Source organism: Triturus cristatus, chromosome 7, assembly GCF_964204655.1.
Source record: "Triturus cristatus chromosome 7, aTriCri1.1, whole genome shotgun sequence".
NCBI lineage: Eukaryota > Metazoa > Chordata > Amphibia > Caudata > Salamandridae > Triturus > Triturus cristatus.
Window position 1 is genome coordinate 1619223239 of NC_140590.1, and position 27604 is coordinate 1619250842.

Here is a 27604-nt window from a genome sequence, read left to right on the forward strand (position 1 = left end):
GCAGATGCTACTAACCGCCATTCCTCTACAGAACATCCGGCAGACCACTGCACTAAACTCCCACACTCATTCATTCAGATTGAAAACAAGCATTGGCATAGCCAATAGGTCCCGCCTTTGGGACCTTATAAGTATTTAGTTATGCAGCACAATATCCTTACTGCAACAACATTAACTGTTGCATGGCTAAACACTTATAAGGTCCCAAAGGCGAGACCTATTGGCTATGCCAAAGCTTGTTTAACTTTTAGATAAATCAAAATGTCAGCTGAACCCTGGCGTACCTGGCAGTGCACAGGGCAAAGGGCAAAGACAATAAATATACACAATGAAACAAAAAGTATTTTTTAACACTATTGTTGGCGCCCTTTTTGCCACAATCCCAATTCACTTCCCTGATCTAAACTCAGGGCCACTGAAAGTATGTGATCCTCCGGCCGGCCGCTGTGTTTTTTTCATACGTATGGATTTGCTGCATTTGCCACGTTATCCATCATCTGCCGCATAATTTGCAAACTTTAACAAAAAAATGTGCTTTCCAGCTCAAATGGATCAAAAATTACTAAAAACACAGCAACACGCGTTGCTGCATTTTGGAAGGCCCTTTGCAAAGGTTATCTAGTTAGCTTTCAGTGGCTCATTCCTGCACTTGGGTGTTAAACTGTTACTAATGAGGTGGAACATTAGCCCAGGCGGTGTAACTTGTGTATAAATTACAAAATCAGGAAGTAATACTATAAAAAAATGTGCTACTCAAAGCCGCATAATTTACCTTTTTTTGCGGTAGAATTTTCTCAACCCAGCCGCATAATATGATCCTTCCCTGTCGCATGGTTCCAGTGGCCCTCTATAAAATATACCACCCAAATACGTTTCTTCTAATCCGAAATGATAAGAGGGTAGATTTTCAGAAGGGTACCGCATAAATAAGCCTGTCTGATATGTGGAGCAATGTATTTACAGAAATGTATTTGGTCTATAAAGCGCTGCCACTGCTGGACCCTCCTTCTAAGCGCAATAATGACTTTAATAATACGGTTTGTTTAGGCACTAAGAGCCAATTCTGTGTGCTTTGTTATATAGAAGTAAGCAATTTATTATTTGTATTATTGTAAAATTAATTAAGATGTTTATCAATATCATTATGTGTAGCATTGGCAAAGAATGCTATTGATAACATTTTATGTTGACAGCAATAACGATTGTTAATGGGTTGGTACGCAACTTCTCAATTTATAGAATGGAAAGAAAACTCTTTGAATTGCTTTAAAATAACAAAATGTGTATATTTCTAGGTATTGTGTCCCATGTAAATGCTGTGTCTTATGTTGTGTGGCTTAAAATGGCGGTAATATTTTGTGTTTCATTACATTTAGGATTCTCAGGTCTATTTTGTTTATGAACTCATCTCGTATTTAGGCCCTTAGCCAGGCCCTGGCTCAGCTCTACCCAATAATTCTCTGGGCTGCCCACCTCACATTACTATATGATGCCTTTAAGTAGATAAACCAGTGATATGCAGAAATGAGGAGACGTCTATGGTTAACACAGCAATTTACCAGGAGATGAGCCGATGTTCTGTGCACTGACACTGCAGCTCACCAGAGAAGGGACCCGGAAACACAACTCAATCTGCGGCTTTCCAGGAGTCCTGTCAGGGAGCTCAGAGAGCCTGCAGCGTGGCTCCATGGACGTCATTTAGGGGTCGCCAGGCGATGCTGCTGCGACCCCTGGCATGCCCATTGTGACCCCTTGTAATAAACAACAGGAGCAATAACCCATAAACCTTGTTGAGACTAGGGTAAGTATGTATTGCAATGCCTTATACATGCATCTTTAACTGTCCTTCTTAAATGATACCAGTTGAGATATTTTGTTGTTTCTTGCATTGTGACCCCTGGCATGCCCATTGTGACCCCTGGCACTGCCTTTGCGACCCCTAGTGCCAGCAGTGGCAAAATCAGTGCCAGAAGCAGCTCGTCCTTATTGACTTCGCTGGCGCTTCACTCTCCTTGTATTCTGTCAATTTCTTATCCTACGAATAGAGAATAATATGACATTCTTCGCTATTAGTTTAATAACAAATGGAGTACAAATAGCTGGACTGTGACTTTCCCTGGCAGCTGAGGCAAGTGAAAAAAGTGCTTTTAAATGTATGCATGTTGTGTGCCTGCTTGCAGTTATGAGTGTGTTTACATAAGAGAGAGTGTGTGTATTTGTGAATGTGTGTGAATGTGTAGGCAGAGTGTGTGTGTGTGTGTGAGAGAGTGTGTGTATGTGTCAATGCGTGTGTATGTGTGTAAACATGTGTATGTATCAGGGGCGTAACACAGGCCCCCACATCCCCCGCGGTGCGGGGGGGGGCCGAGCTGCAGAGAGCCCCCTCAGCACAGTACTTAAACCTGAGCACTCTTTTAAATCCAGAGAGGGGGCCCCTCCGTGTACATTGCAGGGGGGCCCCTTGAACTTTCTTTATGCCACTGATATGTATGTGTAAGTGAATGTGAAGGTGAAAGGACATGTGAAGTCACTTCTGCCGCCCCTGCCATTTTGGTGAATTGACGTGTACGTGAGGCTCGAGCGAGGGGTTGCGCCACTTGCTCTGAGCACATACATGGGAGGTACGGAGTGCTAGGCAAAGCTGCCTCATGAAGTGAAACAAATAGGGGAGGGTCGAATGTTTCATTTTGCCCGTGGAATTGGCAGCATTTTGTGACTCCACGTTACTCTTGACTTTGCATTACTCTTGTAATGTGGAGTTCCAGCCAAATTCCCCCAATCGCTGTGTGGCAGTTTTTTCCCCCACAAGACCTCAGAAGTGTGAGCTAGGGAGCGCGAGCGATATTTGGCACCCCCTTCCGCAATTCCCTATCGTGGGCGGTCCCGAGTGGTCAGTCAGGGGGCTGCTTCTCGAGTAAATGTGCTGCCACTCGACATTTTCTACTTGAGCGCCAGCAGAATCAACTTGAATGGCTGCGCCTTCTTGAGCACTGCATGGCCAGCTCGCGCTGATTTTGAAGTGCCGCTTGCACTAACGGCCCTAAATTGCAGCTCAAGCAGCGCGGCATGAATATTTTCCGCCCGCTGGGGGATCTTCGTGGAATCTTGCTGAGTTTTTATTTGTCAGCGGAATTCTGTGGAGTGAAACTCTGCCAGTTCTGCCCTCCCCTAGGAACAAGGAGAGTGGGGTAACCTGCCAGAAGGCAGCAAACCACGGCATCGGCCGGTCTCTGTCTTTTAGAACTCCTTTTCATATCTGTATTCGATCAAACGTGGAAATAGAGACACCTTAACCACAGGCAGCAGGGAAGCTGTGAGAATCCATCTTCCGGACTCTGTTCTGTCGGTTCATCCTGTGGTCATATCACAGGCGTGAGTACCGTTAGACCTTAAGAGATCACCGCTGAGGAAATCACGCAGAACTACAGCAGCCGAAGAGAGCCAAATATATCTTTTATTAAATATGGCCGCCTTCGGCGATGACGGGCCGGCCTTTGGAGCTCGGCTGGGAGATCATGAACCGGTGTTCCCACAGTGATTCCGCTACATTAACGCCCAATCCGAGTGAGGGCACGAGCCACGAGCAGTGAGTGTGTGAAGGACCCAAGGGGGAGGGGGGCCTTTTAAGTCCACTGTTATCTGGTCATCATCAACAAACCCAGTGGTGCACTGACTGGCTAGGAAAATAGCTCAGGAAAATGTCGGTTGATGGTCTTGAAATCCCTTTGAACCCAGGCTGCAACTAGTAATAGAAAACAAAACAAAAAAAAAAATGTTATTCGCAAATCTAATGCATAATGCATAAAATACTTTCCTGATGCTGCACCCGATAACATTCAAAGGCAACTACAAATGAGAAACGCACCGAAGGCACGTGCTGAGATGAGGTTTTCATGTCCTGTTTAGCCTGGGGCGATGCTTAATTTCAACAGTTGATCCACCCATTTTACTAGAGACAATTTTAATCTACAGCGCTGGTCTTTGTGTTGGAAACATACGTTTTCTCGTTTGCTGCAGTTTTATCGGTTTGCCACAGATTTTGCACATTTTGTACATTATCAGCAGATGTTTTTACCTTTTGGAAATGAGTTACTTGCAAGTTTTCTACCTTTCTGAATTTCCAGGCATAGCAAAAGTGTGTAAAAGCAACAGAAAGAAAGTAGGAATTCTGACTTCAGAGTATTTATATGCAGCAAGTGTATGTACGCTATTAATGCTCTTGTTACGAGTGTGTTGGAATTTGGCGCATACCAGGGGACAGGAATCTACGATTTCGTCCAATATGGTCAATGGATTCTGACAAATACAGCGTTCCTCCCCAGAATATGGAAAATCGCACCGATCTGGTAATATTGGGTCCTTTTCCATGAATTTCTTACTTATTTTGGGTAGAAAATCACTGACATTTTAGGTCTGCTTGGAACAGGCGAAGATGTCAGGTCTCATCCTGCCCTGATGGAGGACTGCCTGCTCCCCCCATTCTGCTGCAAGCATCAGGTTGGGTCAAGAAATGCTGTTGCCCGTTGTCCTTGCTGCTGCAGCTGACAAAATGGTGGGGTGTCTCTGGGTCTGGAATTATTGTCTCTGGAATTTATGGACCCGTAAATACTGGCCCTGACAATACTGATGGCACAGTTCAACATGTACCTAGCAGTATTGATGGGTGAGCCACTGAGAGCTTGAGCGTGAAGCTTGGCTCAGGTTGAGCTCCTGTTGGAACCACAAGCCCATAACGAGCCCAACTTTCATGTGGCCTTCCTGCCACCCTTGCTCTAACCTCGTTCACAATGAAGTACAAACTAGGGGAAGGCAGCAAGCTTCGCCGGCAGAGTTTGCAGAGTTTTAGCCACTCCACCCTCTGCTTGGAGCATGGAGTTCGGCTAAGCCTCCTCAAACCGCTGCGTAGCGGAGTTCACCAGCGCACACCCGTACAAAACAGTAAACGCAGAGGATGGCGTGAGCATCGCAAGATGGCTGCCACAGTTAGCAATCTAGTCTTTCAGCATAGCTACTCTTCGCGTTTACCTCAGATGCTATGGAGGAGTGACCGCATGAGCAGCAGCATCAACTCCGATACTATGTTTAGTGAGTGTGAAGCGGGTAGTCAAAAAAGTTCGCGTGCGAGCAGCAAGAAGTATTTCTGGTGATAAAGGGTTTGTGCCGTTGTTACCTCAGGGCACTCAGAGACCCGTCTCTTCTGTGGCAACGAGAACTTTGTCACTGGAAAGTCAAGTTTTTTATTTGTGTCTGTCTGAATTCTGCTGGTAGAGGGACACACTGTTTAATGTTACTCGGGTGGGCCCTTTTCCAATCACTTGTATCTGGCTCATCCTGACCTGCCTGAGTTTGCCCCACTGCTGTTAGCCCAGGTAGTCTCACCCACCCTGGGGGGCCTGCACTCCTTCTACGACCACGAGGGGGCACCGCAGAGCTGCATGCCTGTGATCAACAATGCTGCCTTCCTGAGTGAGGCGGGGGTCACCAACTCCTGCAGGTTGCCCCCGAGAACTACTACCTACAGACAGGGCACCCAAACCTCCAGCACATTGCCAGCGCCCTGACCGACCTGCACGGCGACGAGGAGCCCACCTGGTGGCAGAACTAGATCATGTCATTGGGGGTCCAGCACCCCAACTCCATCAACATTACCCTGCACCTGGATGAGTACAGGTGACCTCCTGGCACGGCACCTCAAATGTGGGAATAATGGTGCAATGTGTCTTTTGAGCTTACGGGTTACATTTTTACTGGTCAACGCACACTGTTAATGAAAGATGCATGTACAAAGGTGAGGGACGTGTAACTAAGCAGTAAGCTTATATTATTTTACACTGCTACAGTATAATGCACGTGCTAAGTGTGGAAGGTATGCCTTTCGTGGCACTAGTATCATTCATATCACACAGGACAGGCGAAGTGTAGATTGTCTATGTGGTTGATGTTAATTTATGGGATACCGGCTCAACTCCTCCTGCTTGCGGAACTCTGCAGAATTTGGTGGAGTTTTTCAGTAACTCCTCAGAATTCTTTGGAGTGAAACGCACGCTCCACCTAGGCCTAGTAAAAACAAAGCATTGACATTTGAGGTAAAAAGGAGAGACAAGGAGATACCCATTTATTGGTTGATTTTAACGAAGTGAAACCAGAAAACCTAGATTAAGTGTTGCTTCCTGGCTTCACCAAACTGTGTGATCTTAGGCAAATATTTTATTTCACAGATCCTTCTTTTACTTCATCACCACATATGAAATCGCTTTCAAATATGTGAGTTCGGAATACCAGCTGTACAAAAACCTATTGTGTTTGATTTATTACACCGTTTTGTTGCTCTGTCTATACTCGTCTGGGCCATATGCAGGGTTCACATGTCAACAGTCTTGCCTCTTATTTCACTACTGGCACTGTTGACAGGGTGGGGACGGATGCAGGAATGGTTCAAAGTTCATGTTTTGAAAACTATCACTTTTAATAAGAACTTCTCAGTGGAGTGCTATAATGTGACGGATTAATGTCAAAGTTTCCACATATTAAAGGAATATATATTTTTTTAATTTGGAAGAGACTTTATCATATTTTACATGATGCTTGTTGCACGACTCACATTGGTAAACATTTTCAGGACGTGGCTCGCGGCACAGGCTCTAAGAGCCAAGTCAGACTCGTGGCTCGACTCGGGATCGGCTCTCCCTGTTAATTTGTTGGCTCGCCCACCTTTATTCATCACTCCAGATTAAAAATCTGGCAATCCTAACATGAACATTTGCATACAAAAAGGCAAAGAGGGCCTTAAAAAACTATATTAGGGGGTGAAAATGCCCTGGAATTTGCACAGAGATGGGTTGTTGGGGGAGCTGTGTGGGATGGGCAGATGTCTCATGGAGAAGGAACCCTTGACATCAGCCCTCACACATGGCGTGGAGGAGACATATGCAGGAGGCAGACCGAACCGCTACATATTTCAGTTAACTTGCTATCTACACCTTCAGGATTTATAAAATAAATACACTACGTGCACTTAGATGACCCTTTTCTGATTCTTTTTGCTGTCCTACTAGGAAACATGCATAATATTTTTAACAACCGTATCCACAGATTTTCCTTCTTTTTATGCAGAAATTTGAAAACAATGCATGTTTTCCTGTATTTCTACAGTTATTTGGACTGCCTTTACCTTATTTCTCCCTGTCAACATCAACAATAAAAGTGCAGGCTTTCAGGTCAGTGTAAGAAAATATCCTGTTAGAAAGTGCTCAATACCAGTATTTACCCTGTGTTAGAATATATATTATATATTAATATCTTACACCAGTGTTAGAATATATGGAAACTGAGGCGATGCAACATGCCCAAGAGTGGTACTTGGATTGGACGGCTGGGATACATTCAATTAGATGTGCACCCGGAATATCAACCCCTGAATATCGAGGGGACAGAATATCGCAACTTATCAAAACAATATCAACAGGTAAGTCTACATTTTCTAAACCTAATTCCACATATATGTACCTAAGCGGGACATATATCTTCATGGTACGGAGATGTGGAGCTAGGAATAGTAAATCTACACATTCCCTATATAGACTTACGTTTCACTATTTTGTCCCCGATAATCTGTCCTTGATGTTCTTGTATGATGATATTCTGCGGTCGATATTCCGTGGTACAATCAGTGAATTATACTGCACCCTAGGCTGGAATTGGCTCTTTCGGGGATCCAGGTGGGACCAGTCTCAGTTCCTGTAAGACCCTCTCTGTGCTCTCGGCTGGGCTGTCGATTGGATCTGGAGAGTCATCGTTGGGTGGGTTCTAGGCTGTGGGCAAGGCAAGTGAACTAGATGTCTCAGCATTGCAGGCCAGCCATGCTTAAATGAACTAAGGCGGTGTTTTTAAATCACACTCACCGCCCAAAGGCTAGTAACATATTTCAATGGGCTGAGTGCCCACCCACAGACATGCGTGTCACTGTTTTCTCGCTTGACAGCTTAGCTGTTGCCACATGTGATGTAATCAACCTAAAAAAGAACTTTCAGGAGTACTACAGAGAGGTGCTTTGAATCCACCCACATGCTGGTAGCAAAGAGCACATGTTTTGATTGAGTAGAGATTTTGTACTTTCACAGAAATAAGTGCTTCCCCTGCTGCAGTTGTGATTATTTTGTTTATTTATCCAGCTGCTGGACCCAGCAGCATTATGGCTGCCTAAGCTTGTACTTTCAGGGCACACAGAGGGCATTGTAATGCTGTGCCTTGGATAAGTAGATATTTTACAGTGCTTGTTTTTTTTTGGCAGCAGCACAGATGAAAGGAGGGCAGTCAAGAGGAATGTATTGCAGTCCCTCTCCTTTCAGTATGAACTTTGGAGTTCAGAGTGCAGTTCTGTGTTTCAGAACAGTAAGGGTTGCCTAGGGCCACACTGATCTACATGGATTTTAAGCACATTGGAAGACCCTACTGGACGTTTTGATGGACCTCATGGTTAGACCCTTGAGCATGAGATTGGAGAGGTGTTTACTGGGGTGATTTACTGGATCGGCAAAGGCCAAACACACAAATAAATTCCTGGACCTGGTGCTGTTTCTGGGAAAATGGAGCCTAGTGGTGAGCTGGAAGGCTAATATGGTTCCCTCAGTCTTGAGATGGATCCAAGAACTGATAAAATTGGGCCCGGCAGAAATTAACGTTCTCACTCGAATACACCAGCAGAAGGGGAGGGGGATGCCCACCACAAACTGCTACACACGACTACTGACGACCCAGGCTAAGTCGGATGAGATGGCATCATGAACACACGGGGGAGATCAATAACACATAGCCTCATTTAAACAAAATCTGGCCATTACTGACCATGTGCCCCATGCACTGTGGGACACCTAGACCACCATTGGCCTTCTCATTTAGGCCATCGGGTGAACACAAATGCATCACCCTATAGGGCCAGCTGTTGCAATGTTTGGGCATGTGCGTGGAACACAGACTCAACGATATAGGGATAGGCCACGTTACAAAGCATGCATTTACTACGCATGCCATTACAACGCAAGTCATTACAATGACTTGCCGTAGGGGGGGTTGCTGGATTTTGGAATAGTATAATTTACTATTCAAACTCCAGTCAGTGCAACAGTAGGGAAGGTGTTGGATTTTAAATCAAACCTCTTTTGCCCCATACAGCAAGTCATTGTAACAACTTGCGTTGTAATGGTATGCGATGTAACAACGCAGTCATTGTAATGACCACGTTGTAATGGCATGCTATGTATCGCATGCGTTGTAAGCGATGTTTCCCCGATATAGACATGTAAAGGGAGGGACGCAACAATCTGAAACAGGAGTTGAAATTGGAGTAAGAAAGTTGGTGTACAATGATGATCTAGTTATACACGGTTGTTCTTACCAATTGTGGTTCAAAATTGTAACCAGACATGAATGCAGAATCTCCAGTTACCTCTTCACACATATTGATGCCATTACTTACCTCAATGTCCACATGACAATGCCTATCTGAACTATCAAAAAATAATAACAAAGAGGTATTGAAAATATCTACATGGGTTTTTAGGTCTGGCATGACAGTGCAGCTATTGCTTTACATTATGTGATCAACAATAAAGAGCTTTCAGTATTACTGAGAGAGAAGCTTAGGCTCTGCCCATATGTTGGTTACCTGGGTACAGTATTTTATTGGGCTGAATTTATGTGCTTGCACTTTTTGCTTGTGGCAAAGCTTATAATCGATATAGCAACACTAAGGGGCCGATTCCGATTTCGTCCGGAAGGGCTGGAGTCGGAGCCCTTCCGACCGAATCGGAACGTGTCGGCCGGATTCCTTTCCGACCGAGCCATTCCGATGGGCTCGGTCGGAAAGGAATCCGACTCGGATTTCCGGATGGCTTCCAACGGGCTCGGAGAGCCCGTCCGCCGTTCGGAAATCCTTCAGTACTACCCCGGCCACCTCTTCACGACCGAGGGAGTACGATGGCAGTTTTTCACTGCCTTTTCGTGCCGGTCTTTCCGGCATGAAAAGGCAGTCAGAAACTGTCTTTGGGGGCCCCCAGTAGGGGCCCCATGGGTGCAAGGCCGCCAAATGGCAGCCTGGGGGCACCTATGGTGCCCCTCTGTTGATCCCTGCACCCGGTGGCGGGCACCTTGGGGTGCCGGTCACAGGCTGCAACGATGAACTGCACCCTGCTTTTCACAATGCAAGCATGAGTTCTGCTCGGAATGCATGCTCCCATTGTGAAGCATACGAGTGCCGTACTTGCAGGGCCGTAACCGATGACAGCAGGTCGGTCGGTTACGGCTCCTGACCGATGTCGGACAGACCAGAGTCCGTCCGACATCGGAATCGGCCCCTAAGTGTTTTATGGTGGCATGCCAGTGATCCTGGCTATAGGCCAGATGTGAATATTATGAAATTGTATGATAAAAGCACTAAGTCTGATATATTTATTGTGTCTTGTGAGAAGCATATGGTAAAGTCAATAGGCATTTAAGGGTGTATTGTTATTACTCTATATTAAACCCTAAAGATAGGTACTTTGTTACATGGAAACTCATGAATTACCATAGTAAGCATAGGTTTTGGTGTTGGTTATACCCAGTTACAACCCGTGGCTATAGAGGATTTGCACTGTCAGAATCCTTGTTCAGCCCTCTTAGGAAATATAGGGCCTAGCCATAGTCGCGGTGGCGGTCCGTGGATCGCCAGGCTGGCGGTCCACCTGCTGTATTGCGAGTTCAGTGGTTGGACCGGTCTGAGAGAGCAATATGCTGATGGTGTAGCTGTGGCACTTCCAAGCATATTACAAGTTGCCTCACCGCAACCCTATCCACAGCGGTGAGGCCGTCATGAAAAGGGTGGCAGTGAGGCACCTCAGGGGGCCCTATGTGCATGAGGGTGCATGCAGGGGGGCACATGTTGTGTCCCACTGTATTTCTGCACCCCACTTCCTGTACAGGAAGAAATGCACGACAGGATGCATTTCTTCCCATGCAGGAACATGCTTCGGTGGTTCATTGGTGCAGCCTTTCCAAGGCTCTCCTTTGAGCATTAGAACGGCACCGCCGTGGCACTGCCGCAGAACACACCGCCTGCCAGGATTAAACTCGGAATCTGTCTGGCGGTCTGATTTTGAGTATGGTGGTCTTCATGCGGGGCGCTGGCGTGGCAGCCCGCAGGAAGACTGTCAAACTTGTAATCGGGTCCATAGTATTTTACGTAGCCAACTATAATTTTGTATGCCTCTCTAACTTTATAACTGTTTGCCTAATGGATGTTTTGTGGAAAAATTTACGCTCAATAATGTAGGCCTGAGCTGGTTATGGTGACAAGCTATAGGCCTGCTTAGAGCACTGGGAAAAGGTAACATTCAATGCCTTAGGTCTGGTATGCTTATTATTACATTTCATGACAAAGGCAGTTCATTTATTGTGAAAAGCATTTTTTAAAGTTACTAAGAGTTTAACAGTTGGTTGCCATCACATTGTGTGACAGGCTATCGACTGGAATTTTGTGTCATGTAGTCTCACAGATTACTGTTGTAGGCAATGGTTTTGTCATTGGTCCCCCACTCTGACAAACTCAGGGGGTTTTCACTATGATGATTCTTGTTGGGCCATTTTGAGAGGGGTTGTATAATGTTTTGCCAGCTGTAATTGTGTACATACTTATACATTTTTAGGTCTCGGCTCGAAGGCTGCGCTTGCGCAGTCTCGCTCCGAGATTTAATGTTAGGAGTGGGGCTTTAACCCGCCCCTTTTTTTTACCTCTTCTCCATTGGCTGGCCCCTGAAATACTGGTCAGCCATTGGAGAAGAGCATTGTCTCTCCAAACAAGCCCCGTCTTTTTCGGATTCGGGGGCGTGTTTTTTACTTTCTTTCTCTCCTCTGGAATGTAAACATTCCAGCCAATGGCAAGAGGAGAGAAAGAAAAACACGCCCCCGAATCCGAAAACGCCGCTGCGTTTCTCCGAGGCATTTCTGCTTGACCTCGTTTAAAGGCGGTGGTGTTAATGGCGTCCTCTCCCCCTGCTGTCGGCTCCCGTGTTCGGCTGCTGCTCAGGAAGTCGTATATGTGTCTTTGGTGTTGCTTGTAAAATTACGCTTTTACAACCTGTTTTATGTTGTAACAGACACTTTCGGACACGCAGTCGTCTGAATGTATTTTATCATTGAAGGTCGAGGCGGGAGAGGGAGTTCCGCCTCTCCCACCTGCATGTGGGGTGGCTGCTTTGTTTTCCTGACCTTGGTTTCGAAGTTGTTTTGAGACTGTTGCAGACAGGTGCCGAGAGTTGTGCTTTGTGTCTGGTTACTTTCATGCGAGCTCTTCCGAAGGTAGTTTGTGGCCCTAGGACTATAATGGCTGTAGTTTCTATGCCCTATAGAAAATGTAGCTGGATGGCTGTCACTAGATGGACGTCAGGCGGCTCTGTGTTTTTTTTTAGAGAGCATGCAGTCCATAAAGCTGGAGCAACGAGCTGAATCCCCCGAGCGACGGCGAATCAAGCAGACCGAGTAAATACTGCAAGCTGGAGTCGAGGGATAACTGCGTCTAGCTCGACAGCTGCATGGCCTAACTTCGAGTGCAATGCCACATCCCACTCGTTAAAACTCACTGGAGAGGAATAGTCATAATCTCAACAGTCAACTGGCAGGAAACGAGCGATCCTAGTAGAAAACGCCACAATTAGCGATATTAAGGGCCTAATTATCATGATTCGTGTAAATGTGTTTTACTCTTACAGTAGTCCTGGTTTACTCATGAATTTCAGGTATAAATCTGTCATTTGGGACCTCAGTAGAAATGCGTACTATCATGGAAGATTTGTGTAGGAGTAAGTGTGCCCTTCTCTTGTAGTACTGGTTTCAAGAGTGAACTAGGAGTGCTCTTGGCTTACTTCAGGCTCGCCTCCAAAATTCAAGAGTACTACGAGACTAAGCCACAGCATAATCTTTGTTAATCGGTCCAAGAGGGTTAAGATTGGATCCTGAAATTTGAATGACCGGTTTCCTGGAGGCTCTTCGAAGGTTGCTAACAGCACTCCTGGACCTCTAAACTTACATGTCGTGAGAGAATCTGAGCTTGCTTTGCCCACACCTCCCGTCAGGCATGCTGGTGCCCTTCCAACAATTGATGAGTGAGCTTTTAGGTGTGCAGCTGTTGTCTGTGTTGAAGCCTGCTGTGCTCAGCCTTGTACTGCAGGTAAACGGAGTGCTCTTTCTGAAGTGTCTTCTATCTCCGAGTAGTACACTCGTGGCAAAGAGGTCAAGGTGCATATTTCTTGGCTTCTCTTTATCTCTACATTTTGCTTGATGTTTAATATTTTCATCTCTTCTCACTTGGGGCGTGCACTTACGTTTCGTCACCTGAACTGAAGGGCTAACTAGAAGCAGAGCGGCATGTCTGCAACATATAAACATTAACTTCAACTGTGTGGCTCTGTGTGTGTGGCTCTGTGTGTGTATGGGGGTGGCTCTGTGTGGGGGTGGCTCTGTGTGTGGGAGTGGCTCTGTGTGTGTGTGTGGGTGGCTCTGTGTGTGTGTGGGGGAGGGTCTGTGTGTGTGTGGGTGGCTCTGTGTGTGTGGCTCTGTGTGTGTGGGTAGCTTTTTTTGTAGGTGGCTCTATGCGTGGTGGGTCTGTCTGTGTGTGGGTAACTCTGTGTGTGTGTGTGTGTAGGTGGCTCTGTGGGTGGCTCTATGGGTGGCTCTATTTGTGTGTGGGTTGCTCTATGTAAGTGGCTCTGTGTGGGTGGCTCTGTGTGTGGGGGTGGCTTTGGGTGTGTGGCTCTGTGTGTGGGTGCAAATGCAATAGGTCTCGCATTTGAGAGTGATTAAGCTATTGACATTGTAAATAACAATGCCGTTCTTTAACCCCTTCGACGCGCATGACGGAACGGTTCCGTCATGCACGTCGGTTGCGCTGTGCGCATGACGGAACCGTTCCGTCATGGCCCCGCCCGCGCACGGAACCTTCAGCGTGGTGCGGAAATCCGCGCCGCGCTGAAGGGGTTAAATGTTTTAAAAACAAAAACATAAACAAAAATAATGTCATGAGCAATGCCAATACCTTTAACTTTAACAATGCCGAGACCATTGCATTGTAAATGCTTGTTTAAGTGTATGCCTGATGATTGCCACCCTATGCGTACTTCAGTGGGTGGGTGTTGTCTATAGTGTTAAGCAACTAGGAAAGGTTTGATGCGTTATCAGTTCACTGTGAAAAGTTATGTTAGATTCCTTAGGTGTGTTCTGTTTATTAAGAAAAGGTATTACAAAAGTAGGCCTTACTTATTGTGAAAAGCATGTGCTGAAGACAATAGGCCTTTAAGGGTGGAATGTTTTTATCCTGTGCTAAAGCCTGTAGGAAGGTATTTTGTTATATGGAATGGCACAGGTTCCCTAGTTGGCCGACGATTTGGTGTTGATGACCCACCCAAACAAACCACAGGTTAGATGATTTGCACTATGGTAATGCTTATTATGCTCTAGTAATGATGGGTTATGTATTGTTTTGACAACTATATTTGATACATATTTGTAGTTTTAGTGCAGAATACCTGATGGTTGCCTTGTGGGAAAGCTTATGACCAACACAGTGGGCCTGAGTTGGTTATATTGACAAGTCAATGATAAAGGTTATAGTCCTTATTGTTTATTATGAAAAGGTACGACAAAAGAAGTAGGCCTCAAATATTTATTCAGAAAAGTTTATGTTGAATTCAATAGGCATTTTGGATAGATATTTTGCTACATGAAATCTCACAGATTATTGTAGTAATCTGGGTTTCGGTGATGGTCTATCCCCTCTGAGAACCCGTGGTTACAGATCATTTGCAGTCTCAGAATCCTTGTTAGGCCCTTTTAGAAGAAATAGTATTTTGCTTTTCCAACTGTTGTGTTGGACACCATGTCATTTTATGGCTGTATGCCTGATGGTTGTTTTGTGGGAATGCTTAAGCTCAGTGCAGGCCGCCTGAGATGGTTAATGCCGGAAAGCAAATAATAACAGCTAGAGGCCTGATCGCTTCACTCGGAAAAAATATTTCTGATGCCAAGGGTCGGATCTTTTTATTCTGAAACGTTATGATAAACTTCGTAGGTCTGACATATTGATTGTGAAAAGCATACGTTAAAGTCAATTGACTTTTAAGGGTGGATTGTTATTTCTCTAAATTAAATCTTACAGACAGGTATTTTTTGCACGAAATGTCACCTGTTACCTTTGTAGGGAAGGATTTTGGTATTGATTACTGGCTCTGACAAACCCTAGGGGTAGACGATATGCACTTGAATAATTCTTGTGAGAATCTCTTCCTAACGGTCTGCCAAGATCTTGTAATAAAAAAGTCAAAGAATAATACATACATCCATATCTCTAAATAAACATCCTTTTAGATACATCAAAGGCTATAGGTCAGCTCTATTCTGCCATTGGCTTGTCTGAGTGTCATTTACACTCTGCTTTCATCCATGACATAGTACAGTAACGGGTATTGGTTCAGTCCACAACAGTCATTGGCTCTCTTGTCCTGTGAATGACATCATTTTTTATCACACGTGTACATCCACCTGAAAATTAGTGCGCTTCAGTGTCAGGGCTCGGTGGCCAGTCCTTTAGGTTTCAGTTTTCTCCTATTGCCTGTAGTTCGGAGAATTTCACGGGCAGAACTTTTCTCTTTACATTTCACTTGGTAAGGAAACGTATTTTAAAGTTACCATTTTGTACTACATTGGGGGTGAAAAATATGTTTTAATTAAACAAAGTTTTCTGTAAATTTCTAGTGCCCTATAAAGAAATACAATTAAAAGCATGTTAAGTAACAATTGTATATTATCTATATATAGTGTACACCAAAAAGCCAAATTGACTTCTGTTGCCTTATTAATTTGGTGTGGTTATAAAAATACAGGCTCACTCAATGTAACCTGGTCATTAGGAACTGTCTAATGAAGCCCTATCTAAGGAAGGGATGTGATGTTTGTGAAGGAGCGGCTTAAAGCTTCATTTTCAAGCACTTGAGGAGGAATAAACTTCACTTCGAAAGCAATAAATGGTTATGTGATCCAACTCTGATGGAAGCAAGAGTTTTGCTTTTAGGATCTCTGTTAACATTTGAACACAATTTCTCAAATTTGTGCTTAAAGGTCAGATTTTAGAGGAGGACACAGAAGCCTTTTTGAAAGATACATATTTTTAGTATTCTGAACTATCTATGAATGGAACCTGCAGGGGATCCCAAAACATTCTACCACAAAGTCCCGACACATCTGATATCAGTGGTGCTTCACCAGTGTGAGTGGGCTGGAGGTGAAAGAGGACTCAACGGCGGACCTTACAGTCTGCACCTCACACTTTGTTTCATAGAATTTAGAAAGTCCTGTGCTCAATTCCTCCAGTACCTGCCGTTGTTCAGTGCCTCTGTGTCCCAGATCCTTGGTTAATAAAGCATTTGGAGGTGCACCAGGCAAGGAAGTCCAGTCAAACGTGTTGTATCAAAAAACCTTTATTTTCTCTTTATAAGTCCTTTTTATTTATCCTTATATACGTGACCTGTCCAGCCAACACGTTTCGTTCCAATAAACAATAGGAACTTCATCAGGGCTGAAAACCAATTGACATAAAAACCACATCAGCATAAACAGACAATTCAAAAGTAAAAACAGACAATATAAAATAAATGGCACAAAACACTTCAAAACCACACATTAAACTATATCACTGTCTAAGACATGTGGAGTCCCTAAGTAGGAATGGGAAAAGATGTTAAATATTGTGGCGTGCCAATAAGGCAAGTCATATTATATAGGGCATATATACATCTGAAAGGGCAGCGAATCAGACATAAAGAAAATACCGCACATAGATGAAAAACTCAAAGTATAAGTCACGGCATCCAAACATAAAGAAATGTTGTTATCATACTTTAAGATTGAATGAACCATTCATATGTAAAAACATAAAGTCTGAATTCTAAACATAAATCGGAATCAGGTTAAACCAAATTATGCCCAATATACTTAAGGGCAATGGTGGATTTAAGGAAAGGAAGTACAGAAGGGGGACCATGCGTTAGATGATGAGTCTAAGGATAGGTCCACGTAGCATGGACCAATGTGTCCACATTTGCGTCATGTGTGAGTGGGCTAATCACCTGCAACAGGAATTGGTCAAAACTTGGACTGTGTGCAGTTAACCTGCAGTTTTGGTCCATTCCTACAACATGCGTTGGGTCCACCCGCCAATCATACTTGGTAATACTTTGGCCATTGGCTGGAAATGGCAGAATGTTCTGTCACATCAGTGTGGGAAAAATAGTATTTTTTGGCCCATACTTTGATATTTTCAGACCTTCTGGATTAAAAAACCTAATGGGATCCACACAAGTAATGCCACCCCGGATTCCCATGGGTCTTTAGGTTTCAGAAATGCCCTGTGTCGGTAGGATTTCTGGGTCGCAGGTGGACCCAGAGCCCAAATAGTACATCTGTTCACCATAGCAATTGAGAGGAAATTGGGATATCTTTGAACGTATTTTTGAGATATGGACTGGTAGAGAAGTATAACCCCATTCCCATTCTGCCTCCCCTGGGAGCAGAAATACTGTCAGATGCTGGGGATTGGGGCAATGCCCGCCTCATTCTTTTTCCCACCTTTTACTCTGGTTGTCTGGTGGACTTTCTGTGCTCCCTCCACCCTGCTGAAAGGAGATTGGAGATTTCACCGCCTATCTCCTCGATGAGTGGGAAGGGGGGTCAGAATTGAGGTAGGGGCTCATCCATATTTGCATGTTTATGGGAGCGCCAAGATATCATTATTACAATATACTACTACATTACGTATGACCCTGGTCATGCATCTGGACTAGGCCTGGGCTAAAATTTCGTTCCGTTCGCGGAACTTGCGATAATTTGACATTTTCGCGTTCCGCGGAGAGCGCGAAAATGTCAAAATTTCCGCTTTCCGCAGCTTGGCGATAATTTGTTTCTTGCTCGCACTGTAAAATAATACATTCTCGCGCGCGCGCGATTGCCTTACCTGAATCCCTGAATTCGCCGACAAGTTTTCTTGATCCGGTCACGTTCTCCATGAGATGTTGTATTGTTTTTAGCCATTTGCGCTGTCTCGCGACAGTTCGCGCCCGCAGTGACGTCATGCGTCGCGCGATCACGTCTTTCTTCTCGCGATCATGCACCGCAAGACAACTCAAAACAAGATGGCCGCGCCCGCGAGCAACCAGATGGGTAAATTGGCGACCCAAAACCATGCAGAAAATCTCGCGAACATGCGGGAAAAAAACTTCCGCATCTTCGCGATATTTCCGCTTGTTTGCGATAATTTTAAACATTTTCGCGATAATTTGCGAAAGTGGATTTCGCAAATTCCGCCCACCCCTAATCTGGAAATCTTTGTAATGTTGGGGTTGGAGCTATTGCACCTAAAGTTTAAAGCCTCCCAAATAAAAAAACAAAACGATTAATGCCTCCCATGAACATACTTTTTTTCAAAAAGAGAAGGCATTTGATCGATGTGGCATGTTTACTCATTGTTTACTAACTGTGTTAGGTAGCCGGGTGGCATATAACTGGTGGTGATATAGAAGACATCTCTTTAGGGCTGGCATGACAGCTCAGCTCCCTGAAAAACTTTTTTATTAGTAATGATTTAAAATATATATTTGGGTTTGGATCTGCCCAGATGAGTTGTTTGCCCTCTCTTGATGCTACTGGCTGTTTGCATATTACTCCTCCTCCTATAGAGTGTTTATACTGTATGAGGGACATTTTACATCTTTAAAGTACAGAAAATCATCACACATTAAGCTCTCTGTCTCATAATTGCATTGTTTATAGAAAACACTCTCGTTGAGTCTTTTCCTTGCAGAAGGCATTTTAAAATGTTTTGGTCAGGACTCAGAATGGAAGCCAGATTAATGGCTATAACAGTACTTGTTAAGTGCAGGGGTACCAACAAAATTACTAGTTTTAAGTTTGTTGGAAATAGTAAGATCTGACTCCCGCTGTGTGTACACTTGATCCTGGTGTCCAAATTCTGAAACCTGGAAGCAGGTGGTAATTTCACGCCAGTGAAATACCACAAGGTGTCTATAGCAGTAGTCCCCCGGGTGGTATTACAGCAAGGTAATTTCATCTTTGTAAGGTCGACAAAATGAGTAGCATTGATTTAGACGATAACAATTCAGTTCAGTTCAATAACAATTCTTTTTTGAGTGGTTATAGACAATTCAGTGTTTGGTATGAGACCTGAAAATAGAAATTATTTTTATTATTATCGTAGATTATATTATAAGCAGCCAGAATACTGATCAGTCTAATCAAATTAAATAGCGGAGTTCATTTTGTATCAATCTTCATTGACTATGCTTGGCAATATTTGTCATTGGCAAGCAAAGCTTTGCCTACTTCTGCTATGTTTATAAATACAACGTTTAACAAATATGGAATTAATTAAAAATGAAGCTTTTCAAATTATGACGAGGGTAAAGGAGAGCAAGCTGTATACTACCTGGCCCCCTTTCCGTGTATCCTAGCGGGTCACATTTCCGTGTATCCTCTGGCAGCCATTTCAGAATGAGACATTCTAGGAAGAGACGTCCTCTCTATGACCCCTAGCGGGCTCTTATCCGCTCCAGAGAAGCACAGCATTTCAAGGGCAGAGGATTCTGAGAAATTCTTCCGAGTTCTACAGGCCTGTCTCCATCTGGGCACATCATGTTTTTTTAACCCTTGCCATCCATGTACGAGCCGGAGAGCATCCTGCAGGAAAAATGTGTACTTCCCCCAGAAATGCAACAGTCTTAACTATATTTTCTATAAATCTGTGAAGCTAAATTAATCGCAGACATTTAAAGATAATAAACGTAGACCACTACAGCTATACTAACCATGCACATGTGCAAATATAAATAACATAGACCAGGACAACTATACTACCCACATATAGGTGCAAATATAATAAACACAGACCAGTGCAGCTATACTAACCGCATATATGTGTAAATGCAATTCACATAGACCAGAGCAATTATAGATTTAGGATTAGAGGGGCTGTGGAGTGATCCGGTGGCTGCTTTGTTCCCCTCTAAGAATTCCCTGAAAACGCTTTATTGGGAAAAGGTTGACCATCGAGCCTGGAGCGACATCAATTCCCCCAGGCTGACCAGCCGGTATCTGGAGGCCAAGGTTACACCTGCTCTTGAACCTTATTGGGATTTGATTACTCACCCGAGAGACAGGAAACTCTATTTTCAACTCAGAGCAGGTTCTCTCCCACTTAGGTCTTTTACTAGAGGGTGGTCTGGTACAAGCACAGATATATGTCCTGCTTGTAGTTCCTATGATGAAACAACTGCCCACTTTTTGTTTGTTTGCCCTGCATATGCCATCCCTAGACGAGTGTGTTTATCCCCCATGTGTAAATCTTTGGCCACAAGGAGTTGTGCTGTTGCTTTAAGAATTATATGTACAAGCACTTCTCCGATTATTTCAATTGCTTCAGCCAAATATCTGGGGTGGGCTTGGTCTTTGAGACATAAGGTTCTCGTGAAAACGTTGGGAGCACCTTCGTGAGGATTCATGCTGATGGGATGTTGGTTGACTCCATCCCTGTCCTAACGGATATATTACTTCTTTTTTGTATAGTATTTTTACTCATTTTTTACACATTGTAATTCATCCTTAGTCTATTGATATGTTTAATGATTTTTTTAACTAGGCTATTTTAAGTATTTATTGAATGACTGTATGTATTGTACAGGGGATTTTTATTGTTGTATATGTTTGTGTCTTATATGATTTTTTTTTCAATTCGAATAAAGACTATGATGATGATGATGCAATTCACATAGACCAGAGCAATTATACTAACCGCATGTATGTGCAAATGCAATAAACACAGACCAGTGCAGCTCTACTAACCGCATACATGTGCAAATATAATTAACCCAGAACAATGCAGCTGTACTATCCACATATATGTGCATATATAATTAACACAGACTAGAGCAATTATATTAACCCTTTACATGTGCAAAGGCTTTCGTTTGTGAAAAATACATCACAGTGTCAGATTTTCACGGTGTCGGAGCCTATCATTTTGGATGTAATAAATAGGATTGGTCGTATATAATTAACCATATATATGTGCAAATAGAATTAACTGTATATATGTGGAAATAGAATTAACGAGCACTAGCACAGCTATACGAATGGCATATATGTGCAAATATAATTAACACAGACCAGTTCAAATATACTAACTTCATATATGTACAAATATATAGTTAACACAGACCAGTGCAGCTATTCTAACCGCATATATGTGCAAATATAATTAACATAGACCAGTGCAAATATACTAACTGCATATATGTTTGAATATAATTAACATAAACCAGGGTAGCTATACTAACCGTAGATAGGTGCACTAATAATTAATAGGTGCAAACATAATTAAAATAGACCAGGGCAACTATACTAACTGCATGCAAATATTATTAAAATAGACCAATGGACTAACTGCATATATGTTTATACATAATTAAAATATACCAGTGCAGCTCTACTAACTGTATGTGTAAACAAAATAGACCAATGGAAATATACTAAACACATATATGTGCAAATATTGTTAACATTGACTAGTACAACTATACCAACAACATATGTTTGCACACGTAGTACCGAAGTTGTGGAACTATCTTCCACCCAAAAAAACAAAAAAACTAACAGAAGGTCTTAAGTCCAAATATACAGACAGAAAAATCACTAGATGAGGTGAACAAAGCGAGAGTCTCTACAAATGGTTGGTATATCACCAGGCCAGAGATAAAGAGTCCATCAGCCCACCCTTATTGGCGGAGCTTCGTCATTTGAGACTCTCAGGGATCGAGGTCTGGGCCCATAGCAGCGAGCCAGCCGGCCCTCTTGGCTGCCCGACCCAATAATCCCAAGCTAGAACAGTCTCCTGGCTCAGTGTATATAACAACTCTTGAGGACTCAAAAAATATATATATGTGCAGTGCTCTACCGTGAAAAGTGCATTAAAAATGACTACGTGGGCAAAAAATATGTTTATTCAAAATTGCCCAGGTGTCATATCTAAAACCAAAATTGTCTTAAACAAGGACGACTATTTCCTTACTTGGTCTCATGAGGTCGACATGTTTCAGCCGTAATGGTTGACTCACCCGGCTTTCTTCAGGACCTAGATTTGATTGAAAACAAAGCTACTGCAGGAAAAATCTATTCAGTGAAAGTGATGTGAAAAAACAAAATATAATGCTATTATAAAAATAGAATGTGGCAAAAGCCACCCTACCCGACTAACAATCTTTTTGCCAGGGTACAAGAGCTTAGTCTTCTTTCCTAAAAAGATTGAGAAGAAATCAAACCATAAGAAAGGACTCTCACACATATGTTCACAGCATCGATGACTCCCATCGTACAGTGCCCTTTATGCACTGTCATTGTTATCAAAATTCAAAGCATTGCTGCCAATTGGAATTTTTATAAATTTAAAAAAAATTAAAGTTCAACTCACCCAGCTTTATGTGGGAGGAAAGCCTCACCTCACCCGGCTGACTGCTCAGTGAAGGAAGCCCCGCTCTGTTGAAATGTAAGGACAAGAGAACCGGTTGCATCTAGATACTAGTCCCTTGGAAATCCCCACAGTACATTCAACACCTTAAAACCGCTAAAATCCTGACTCTGAGAGACAAAACCCTCATTTATGACGTGACAAGTTTACCAAAGGAATGGTCCATTTACACACCTACTGTGCCTATGAATCTGCATATTATTCAACATAGGCAAGAGCTCTTACTACACAACCTAGTGTATTAGGGAACATGGGAGCCTATCTCCCATCATAGAACTATAGGACTGCCACCCTCTTTGTATGAACTGATGGCGTCAAGTCCCTAGGGAGAGGCAGTGCTGACCGCTATAGTGAATCTCAAAAGGGGGGGGCGGCCTGGTGGCAAAGTAACTCTCCCCCACAAGGCAGAACGCAGGATCAACTAGTGGCAGCCTACAGCAACCCGAATTTCCCACTCCTTACCTGTCCGTCGGTACTCCGGACCAAACTGCAAGCAGTCTGGGAGGTGACGGCAGGAAGGAGGGGAATCCTTAAATACCCGCTTTGATTGGCTCATTACGTTGTTCACGATGCACAGGTGCCGCGATTATGCGTGTGTACGACCCACATGTTTGAATACGCATGCGCAATATCGGAAACACTACACTAATTGAGCATGCGCAGTTTGAATCATCTGGAGAGGATAGTATCTCTCGTTTGCTTGTGCGCGCACTGAGTTCGTAACGTACACGGGATGTCAATTACAGAAAACAGGTAAAGTATCCTCACTGTCCACGCCTGGCATGCAGCGTTGCTCGATACTAGAGTATGGCCATAGCCCACCATCCCACTATTTTGTGTCATATCGTACTTCCATAATGAAGGCGTCAACGAAGAGACGCTAATCTCTGCGCACGCCCCCGACCCGGATACCTCGAAGTCTTGGTAATTACCACGCATATTGCGTTAGAGGTGCCCGCAAACAGTCTACCGCTTATGCCCAACCGGAGTAATTCACGGCATTGATTGTCACCACAGATATTCTGTATAAGGCTCCCAGTTCACATAGAGCCCCAAGACTGCACCTCACCTAAATATACACCGAGCAGCCGGAGCAGGCATGTTAATAATAACTGAAGTCTCTGCTACAAATTCGAGGATAATAGGGGCTCATACTGAACTGACTACGGACAAAGCCCAATACGATAGATTTGGAACCAATCGAATATTGAGTAGTATTCTCAAAATAGTCATACCTCATGATATGAAACTGGCCTCTATGAATACTTGAAAAACAAGGGCATGCAAGAGTCTTAATAAAGAACAGATGTAATGTCTAATTAGTATAGGATGGCTACATCCTCAAAGACAGCTCTCATCATTGATGTACGAATATATCTGTGTGGTAATCTTGAGACCTTAAGTGATGACCAAACTAGATGTTATTCAACACATATGTCTGACGTGTTTCGTGTGTAATACATTCTATGGGCATAATAGGGCAACCATTGTCTCCTACCCGCCTGGGAAACCAAAAAGTTCTGCGGTGCCTCTTAGGTTGGAGCTAGGTGTGGCCGTGAGGTATATTGACTGTGACCCTATGTATCCAATGTTACTTTAGTAAGATCTATATCGCTCGGGTCACCTCGATGTACATACTGGTCAAGGTGATGGCCATTGCGATACACGATTACTCATTAGTAAGGTACATGGAAGATGGTACGTGGTACAATATATCTTATATTTCAGATCGAAGTCCATGGAATGTGATCATTCAGGCCGTGTGTATCCGTTTGCATTTTGAAGATCCACCTTTGCTCTCTTGTAAACAGGAACCTGGTAGTATCCGTTATATGTTGGGGGATCAGAGGTCGTTCAAGCACGATCCACCTCAGATCGTCGGCTTGATGTCGTTTGGCCAAAAAATGATCTGTGAGGCAAGTGGACTGTTTTTTACACCGGATCGTGCTCTTATGCTCACTGATGCGGAGCTTGATCTTGCGTGTAGTGTGCCCAATATACTTCAAGGAGCAGGGGCATGTGATCATGTATATCACGCTCTCAGAATTACAGTTGGTGTGACTGTTTAGTATCCAAGGGCGATTTGTACCAATATCCACTGATAAAGTCTTGGTCGTCTGAGGACAAACGCTACAAGAGCCACATGGGTAGTGACCTCGTACTGGTGATAATGACCATAGGGTGTTAGTGGTACGTGCGGACTGTGTTAGTGGACGTGTATGCACTAAGCTGTTACGTAAACTGGGACCCTTTTTGAATGCAAACAGAGGTGATGGAATATTCTCTGAGGCCACATTCAGTATGTGCCAGTGTTTCCGTATCGTTTTCTGTAGTCTATTGGAGAGGGTACAGAACGTTGTTACAAAAGTCAGCCTGTCAGTGGGGGTCCTTGGGGTGCTGTTATCCAGTAACGCATCCCTGCTGTTACTGTCGCCATACCACTAGTATATCATCTATGTACCTCTTCCACAGCACCAGATGTTTACGAAAAGGGTTGCTGTGGTTCAGTACATGATGTTGTTCAAATAGATGAACATAGAGGTTGGCGAGGCTCGGCGCAAAAACACTCCCCATAGAGGTGCCAGAGATTTGCAGGAAAATCTGGTCTTCGAATCTAAAAAAAATTTTCCGTCATTGCTATCCTAGCACACTCCATAATGAAGTGGACGGGAGTCATGCTGTTCAGATCCCGTACTTCCAAAAGTCCTTTGATGGAATCCAGAGTCTCTAGTTGTGGGATACAAGTGTAGAGTGACTCTACATCAAAGCTAACCATAATATCGGTACTGGTGTTGAACTCGATATCAGGCAACATCCGTAGGACATCGGAGGTATCTTTGAGGTAGGTAGGCATCTCTGACACCATCGGCCGTAAAAAGATATCCACAAACTTGGATAGAGGCTCTAACAGTGAGCCGATCCCAGATATAATGGGACGTCCTGGGGGTGGTTGTCGGTTTTTATGAATCTTAGGGAGACAGTAGAAATAGGGCATCACTGGATTAGAAGTTACCAAGAACTGGGCCTCTTGTGGTGTAATCCATCCCTCTGCCTCCCCCTCCTCAACCAGATGTTTTATCTCAAGAGTGAGTCTTGCTGTTGGATCCGTTTCTAGGACCCGGTACGATTTATTGTCCTTAAGTTGTCGAAGGCATTCCATTCGGTAGGTGACAGTGTCTTGCAGAACTGTAGCACCCCCCTTATCCGCTGGCTTGATAGTAATGGAAGTATCAGTAGTCAGATTCCGGAGGGCCAATCTGTCTTTTATGGAAAAGTTACAAAAATTTGTAAGTCGTGTGTCGCATAATGCCTTCACATCAAAGGTAACAGCCTTCTCAAAAGTATGCACCTGAGAGGGAACCTGGTGTGCCATGGGTGTGAAGTTACTTTTGGGACGTAATCCAGTGTTAACGATGTTGTTATCTTCACTGGAAGAGATGTTATCGTCCGGCTCTTTATTCTTAAAGAAGAAATGGAGTCGGATTTTTCTGAAGAAATTTTCCAACTCACATCTCATAGTGAAAGGATCACCCGAATAGGTGGGCACAAAACCTAGCCCTCTATTGAGAACACTGAGTTCACTGTCCGTAAGGGGCCTTGAGCTCAAATTGACTACGAGATCATTCATTCGTTGGTCGAGCTGGGGATTTGTTGAAGATTGCCCCTCCTGCTCCGAGTGTTCGGGAATATCGGGTCCGGTTGCCAATGGACGGTTGCAGTGCCTCTTCCACCCAGCCTCAGAGCACCGGAAAATGAACTTTCCTTCAGAAAGAAACTTAAGACATGGCTGTTTCCCTGTTAATGTACCAGAGGCCCTACTCTCAGCACAGTACTCACCAGCGCAGGGAAGCCTTTGGTAGCCATGCGCTTTACAAAACGTAAACATAAACATATGTGCAAATAATAATCAATGCAGAGCAGTGCTCCTATACTGAATATACACATGTGCATCTATAATACCTCTGCACATAACTAACTATTCAGCTATACTAATTCAGATCAGTATAACTGGACTAAACTAAATACCAGTGTAGCTAACCACAGACCAATGCACTTGTACAGAATTTCTAACTGGCAGCACATATTAACGGCGTATCCCAGCACCTATACTAACTATACACCTGCTGCAAGTTTTAAATAATTATACAGCTGGGTAACTATAGGAAATTTATAACTGGTTAACCATACCAATCATTGACTGCTACTAGTGTATATGTCATAGATCTGTGTAACTATATTAACTATAGCTCTGTACACTTAACTATAGACATGTGCGACCTAACTATCAATTTTAACTATACCTGATATGTATAAGTATTGATATGTGTCACTATAATCCTGTGCAGCTGCTCTACCTTTAGACTTGTCTAAATTTACAACCTACATATCATTGCAACTATGCTAACTATAGAAAGGCGTAACTATACTAACTATAGACTTCTGCAATATATTAACTATACACATGTGCGACTAAATTAACTGTTTATCGTTGCAACTATACAACCTGTAGAAAGGCATAACTGTACTAACTGTAGACTTGTGCATTATATTAACTATACACATGTGCAATAATACTGATTGTATATTGTTGCAACTATACAACCTATAGATATGCGCAATTTGGCAGTCTGTAGATATGTGCATTTTATGAAATACCCACATGTGTAACCATACTAACTAGATATTAGTGGAACTATAGGCATCATAGACTGGTACAACTGTACTAACTACAAACCTTTGTAGCTATACTAAGTATAGATCTGTGCAGATAAACTAACTATAGACCTACATAGCTATAATAATTATGGATCTGTGGAACTTTATACTCTTGGGGCTCTGTAATAACTATTGTCCTGCACAACTATACAGGCTACAGGGCTTTGCATATTATGTCACTACAGACCTATGTGACAAATATGCTGACTACAGACATAGGAGAAGCCTACATTTATATTGGTGAGGTAGCATAGAGTAAAAAACCATCAGAAT